This window comes from Mercenaria mercenaria, chromosome 11 (genome assembly GCF_021730395.1).
Source record: "Mercenaria mercenaria strain notata chromosome 11, MADL_Memer_1, whole genome shotgun sequence".
NCBI lineage: Eukaryota > Metazoa > Mollusca > Bivalvia > Venerida > Veneridae > Mercenaria > Mercenaria mercenaria.
In genome coordinates, this window is record NC_069371.1 from 10,886,112 (window position 1) to 10,893,532 (window position 7,421).

Genomic DNA, 7,421 nt, shown 5'->3' on the forward strand with positions numbered 1-7,421 from the left:
GGTGAATGTTAAAAGTGGGCTACTTAATATATGATAAAAGTTTTTCTTTTGACATTACACGGTCATTACATTAAGTTTCAGTTTTATCGAAACACTGGCAAATATTTGCTTTGCTCGATATCTAAACACGATATCTCTATAATTCTATAAATTCTGTGTTACCAGTTGTCCGTGACCATAGCAGTAATGCGCGTAGTGATGAATCGTAATATTGTTTTAAGCATTAAATTTAAGAATTATACACCTTCATGTGTGTGCGCGCTCTTGCATGCGTGGATTACAGTCGCTATACGGGCCTCCAAGCAGACTTTTACTCTTTTAGTACAGTCCAAGATACAGAAAATATTCCTATTCAATAAGCATCTCTAGGCACATATACAATAAACCACTCTAGGCGCATATTCAATAAACCTCTCTATTCATCATATGAAAAATCTAAAGCGTAGACTTAAGAAAGACAAAAATAGACTTTCAACTTTGTTAAGGTAGAACGCGACACTTTACGAACTTTCGAGTAGCGTCTTGAAATTTTGCATGTGTAAAGTTGACCATATTTCAAACAAGACGCAGTTTATTTTATACCAATAGAGCCAACCAGTTTTTGTACACGAGACGTCAAAGTTGACCACCAAACCCCGTTTTTGAAACTGACGTTGCCGCGTATCCTTGGCAACTGTTACGGGTACTGCAACGGCACCAGCCAACAAATTTTCTTAAATTATACATTATTCGACGAGAATTAATTTTTCCTTTATGGTGATGTAAAAATCATTGTTTTACACCGACAAATATTTGAGAAATGGAAAGAAAATCGCCATTTTTGACTAAAAATTGACGTTCAGTTTCGTAGCATTTTTCGGCTTTAAATCAGCATATTACAAAATCCCTGAATTAAATTTTTGATTTTTTTCATAAACGATGTTTAAAATGTATACCGAGTCCAACAGACAAATAAAACTGGGGGGTCACCGACTTAGTTTTTTTTGGTACATGTAATTTATTTCCCCCACCCCATGCGTAAAATGACGTCGCCGCGTATCCTTGTCACCACTGTTAAGGTACTGTGACGACACCAGACAAACAAAGTTTCTTAAAACTATACAATATTCGACGAGAATTAGTATTTCCTTATGGTGATGAAAAATCATTGTTTACACCGACAAATATTTGAAAAATGAAAGAAAATCGCTCGTTTTTGACTAACATTTGACTTCAGTTTCGATGCATAATTCGCTTTAATCACCATATTACGAAATCCGAATTAATTTTTGAATTTTTCAATAAACTGTTTAAAAAGTATACCAATCAAATGACAAATAAATTGGGGGTCACCAACTTAGATTTTTCGGTGCATGTGATTTTATTTCCCCCACCCATGCGTAAATTTTGTACATAATTCGACGTCTGCAGATACTTTCGAGACACAAATTCAGTCATTTGAAAACCGCTTTTAATATATTTTCTATATGATAATGATTCTTTTAAAATATTTTTCTTATTCAATGAAACCATTTAACAAGTTTTTGTTGTATACACTGCTAAATGAAGAATTCATACATATGCAATTGTGTAGATATTCGGAGATTCACATTTGAAACCAAAGATTAAAGCATAATTATGTAAATATCATAGATAAGTATTATACAGCATTTCATATAGTTTTAACTTTGTTTCTCCACGAGAGTAAAGTTTTCTTGATATTATCCCTTTTCTCCATAAGCATACACGCACGCCCGCCGCACATCCCAATGTCATAATGCTGGTCGTAAATGCACTATGTTGGTTTCCCATGGCACGGCTCAATAAGAGGTATTGCTTTGAATACTATCTAAAGTTACATTAACGCAGATGCGTAGCTTTATAAAATTCTGATGAGTGAACTGCTAAATGTTGAAATTTTCATTCTGAATGTTGAAATCTCGACGCTATTAAAAAACAATAATATAAAATAAAAATCTTAACATATATCATATACTGTACAAATCCGTAGTATCTCGTAATACGAAACCAAGACCAGCAGTTTGAGCCGTCGGTCCTATGTCAATGTTACGATTCTTGAGTTCGCTCATACAGATAATTACAACTTAGATTAATTATACATGTTTAATCGCTGATGAGTTACAGCGAGTTTCCACAAAACCATGTTTCTGTGTTTTCTTTCTTTTACCCATCCGCTTAGCTCAGTTTCTATGAATCGCTTTTTCCGATCCCTGGGGGGCGCCGACAATTTGGTAGAAGGTATTTGTCCGAAATCATTCGTCCTCCACCTCCGATTTATGGTGGTGAAGAAAGTTACTTGTTGAGGAACACTGTTTAGGTTTTAAACGCCTATCGTAACGAAAACAGCGTAAACTAAAAAAACAGTTTTCATTCTTATTTATTTTGATGAATATTATACATTTATAGCAGAGTAATGTACTCGTACTTGTTATTCTGATAGGTCTTAATATTAGGAAAAATATTATAATGGAAGTTTCTATTTTGTCATGAATACAAGGATAACCTTTCTTTAACACAATCCTCTGGAGAACTAAACTCATGTAAAGGATGGTGTTTCTATCTAGCGTGTTAATAAATTAACCTTTCAGAGCAACAGCTCCGTACAATGAAATAAATTTGTTCCGTGGCTGCACTTTATTTGAAATCGGGGTGTCTAAACTACTTAAAACAATAGAAATGTTTTCAAGACTATACGAGAACCGTTTAATTAACGTATTTGTATCGGGTAGGGTAATGATAATAAAATCAGCGTAATAATTTCGCCACGGTACGCAGTTTTTAAAGGCTATTTTGATCTAAAAGTAGAGTTTATCTTAAAATGAAGATTTACAGAAACAAATACTCATTGTAATTAAATAAAGTTTTCATCATCATATTACTTTTTAGTCAAATTATATTGTTTGGGTTTTACATTAGACAAGATTAAAGCATATTTTTTATTCAAAACTCAACGTCATATTTGTCGCTCTGACGTAACTTTAACGTAAATATCGGGTCTAAGGCTAAGTGATCACCACAAATTATATACCATTTTAAATGCAAATATTTGTTGACTGAACAGAACGAAAACAGTCCGACGGACGAGAAATCACGGTTCATCAAAAATGGACGTCTAAGGTTTGCGGAGAAAAAAGTTACAGAAATATCAAAACATGTAAAATACGCATTGTATGAGGAATATGCTGGATTTTAAATTAAACAAAATGTCGAAACGGAACCCAATAACTTCTGAATTTAGACGCATTCCTCCTTACTTATAGCAAATTGTGTCCACTTGACGCATTCAAAGATACCAAACGCTTCGGAATTTTTTTTTTGCACCAGTGACACGTTATATAATATATTGAAATGTACTAAGATTTCACTTTTAAATACGTTTTCATCACTGTTTATATATAAACGTCTTGCCATGGAACAAAATGATTGTTTTTGTTTTGTATAAAGTTCTTTAAGTTAAACACTAAATGGTGCAGCTGATAAGCTAAACACAATGGCCAGATCATGATGTCTCAAACGTATCTGCAGATGTCGAATTATGGTACAAAATTTACGCATGGGGGTGGGGGAAATAAAATCACATGCACCGAAAAAACTAAGTCGGTGACCCCCCGGTTTTATTTGTCATTTGGATTCGGTATACATTTTAAACACCGTTTATTGAAAAAATTCAAAAATTTAATTCAGGGATTTTGTAATATGGTGATTTAAAGCCGAATAATGCTGCGAAACTGAACGTCAACAGTTAGTCAAAAACGGCGATTTTCTTTCCATTTTTCAAATATTTGTCGGTGTAAAACAATGATTTTTACATCACCATAAAGGAAATACTAATTCTCGTCGAATAATGTATAGTTTAAGAAACTTTGTTTGCTGGTGTCGTCACAGTACCCGTAACAGTGGTGACAAGGATACGCGGCGACGTCATTTTACGCATGGGGGTGGGGGAAATAAAATTACATGTACCAAAAAAACTAAGTCGGTGACCCCCCAGTTTTATTTGTCTGTTGGACTCGGTATACATTTTAAACATCGTTTATTGAAAAAAATCAAAAATTTAATTCAGGGATTTTGTAATATGCTGATTTAAAGCCGAAAAATGCTACGAAACTGAACGTCAATTTTTAGTCAAAAATGGCGATTTTCTTTCCATTTCTCAAATATTTGTCGGTGTAAAACAATGATTTTTACATCACCATAAAGGAAAAATTAATTCTCATCGAATAATGTATAATTTAAGAAAATTTGTTGGCTGGTGCCGTTGCAGTACCCGTAACAGTTGCCAAGGATACGTGGCAACGTCAGTTTCAAAAACGGGGTTTGGTGGTCAACTTTGACGTCTCGTGTACAAAAACTGGTTGGCTCTATTGGTATAAAATAAACTGCGTCTTGTTTGAAATATGGTCAACTTTACACATGCAAAATTTCAAGACGCTACTCGAAAGTTCGTAAAGTGTCGCGTTCTACCTTAATAACAAATTTACACGACAGAAATTTAACTGAACTATTTGATGCTGTAGAATACACACTTTCACGTAAACTTTCAACACAATCTGCTAATTTAACAATGACAGTGCAAAGAAGAAAATTTGCATTTTAAATTCAATATTTTAGGCATAAAACGTTTAGGTGCATAAGTATCTTTTTTAGATAGACTATGGTATCTTTCCACTAGATAATTGTGTCCGGTCTATCATTTTAAGATACTTAAAGTTGATCTTTCTAAGAAAGCTTATACCACTTTACCAAGTATTGTGCAGATGCAAGTATCTAGTTGAAAGATACCAGAACATGGAGAAAATGTCAAAAAGAAAAGTTCAATCGTCTGCTCGGCCTATCAAAATTACTTCTTTTTTTAGTCCAGCGCATTGGGTTGCTTTGCATTTTGTATATCAATAATAAGTAAGATCCTGGATTTAACGTTTTTTTGCTATTTTGCAGTATTCTTCAATTTAAATGGGAGTGGCCGTTGATAAACGAAGGAAAAAATTAAATAAACTTAAACACACAAACTGTTGTGAATATCCCCAGTTCTACGTACGTGCACTTAACGTGAAGGTACATGATACCTGAAAATAATTTCCGATGTCCAAACTGAAATTGAAGGATGTTGCCATAAAATGGTCACAGAAAAGGAAGGGGCACCACTATCTTTTCACGTCATATTGTCGCCTACGCTTCCGGATACGGATTTGAGCGGAAAAATAACAACAATGACTGCGCTTGTATGTATTTAAAAAACATGGCATTGATGAATAAAGTACAACAGAATTTTATATTGTATTTGTGACGGTTTCTCTGTGCTTACATTTTATGAGCAGAAAACAGAAGTACAATGTTTTAAATTTAGCAAAACTACAATTTATTTTGTCAAAGACGTTTAAAATTGTATCTAAATTGCAAATGCTTTCCTGACTGATATTTAAACTTAAATAAATTAAAGTGTATTGCTATCACGAACTATTAAATTTGTTGAATAGGATTTGTGACAGTCAACGAGTTTGAATTATCATCCGTGTTTGGTGTTGGAAAGATTAATCTTTATAGTATTACTGCATTTTCCATCTAAATGTATTTATATGCAGATGTAGTTCCACAGTATAATATCATTCTTTCAATTGAGATATATTTCGATTTTAAAATAGGTGACCATCAATAACACCAACATATGTCTAGATACGAAATGTCCATAACGTACGTATACCAATTTCAAGACAGCGGATTTATAGCAAGGCATGAAAAGACTAAATTTGATCGAATCACTTCAGTTTACTGATAGAATTCATCTGAAGTTACATGGTAAATGAGTTTCCTTAAAAGTTTACAGCTTAAAAATGACCAGCAAACTTTAGGAAGATAAAAATGGGGTGCCGAATTTAATTAAACTGTGTAATTGCCCGTACGATCATCAAATTTGAAGCTTAAAAGAAAGGATTGGAGACCATCTGATTATTAGCAGTAACATATCTCATTTATACAGCACAGAGCATTTTAAATTCAATTCATCATCATATTTGATAAGTAATCATCATCCACCAAATTAATTCATAACATATTGATTTCATTTCTATTGAATAATACATCGCCGCAAATAAATTCAATTAAAAGTTCAGATCACCTTTTCAGAAAATCATAACGGGTTAAAACGGTTCACTTATGATGAAGAGCTGAACGTAATGAAGTGAGTTGTTATATCATATCAGGTTTTAATTGATCAAATCAGTTTCTTTAGATTTTTATAAGTCAATAGGCGAACATTGAAATATCACAAAGATTAAATGAACGTTGAAAATTAATTCATATAAGTCAAATACATACACATGGAATAAATCCACCCAGAAAAGTGATACAGGACAAGTGAATTTATTTAAACAGACGAATCTGGTATCACTGGGAAAATTGTTCACAATGTCGAATTATAAACTAAAAAATAAAAAAAATAAAACTAACATAAAGACAATAAATCTCTTGAAAAAAACACGGTACATACACTTACTTAAAAGTCATAATATACATCGCACTTATACAAGTAAATGACTGGTATAAGATTGATGGTTCTTTTAGAGGACTGAAATATTCACTCTACCTTTGCTGCTACCAACAATCCAAACAATCTTTATGATTTTTAAAGCAGCGAGTGATCACAGAATCAGCCGTATATATAGAAAATTAACATATCCATAGATTGAATACTGCATCTATAAATATCTAACGGAAACAATATTGTAATTTGCTATTATCAGATGCAGATGATGTAAGATTGTATTATACAGTTAATAAATATTCCAATAAAACCTAAACTGTTCTGCGCCATCATACGTTTTACATATATATCCTCTTGTTATATGACGGTTGTATTTCTTACATAGAAAATTTCCTGAAATGCTTCGTATGCTATAAGCTAGCTGTTCAAACAAGGTTTTGGTTTCAGTTTACATGTTTACAGTTTACACCTAAAAACGCGATTTAATGTTTTTTTCTTACGAAGCCATTTCTCCACGCGCAAGCTTAAAACACAAACATCAACGGTATCTAAGCAACCTAAGCGGTTAAAAAAAGCAACAATACATATTCATCTATAAATAATATGTAAATATTATTAGACTCGACGTGTTGGGAAAATATTCTTTTATCTAAGAACAATAAAAAATATTAATACATTTAAATATTCAAGTACAACACCATCAGTAATAAATCAGTAATAAATCAGGAAAACATCAATAATAAGAACTTATAAAGTATTCAAGTACATGACTTGCGTATTTACTTCGTATGATTTTCTGTATCGGACAACTCAACAAACAGAAGTACTGGTCTGAAAATTAAACATCCTGCTATTCCCACAACAGACATAAAGCAGTATTCTAGATTTTCATTTGGACACCGTAATGCAAAACTGTGTTGAACAATCATGACCATCAAAC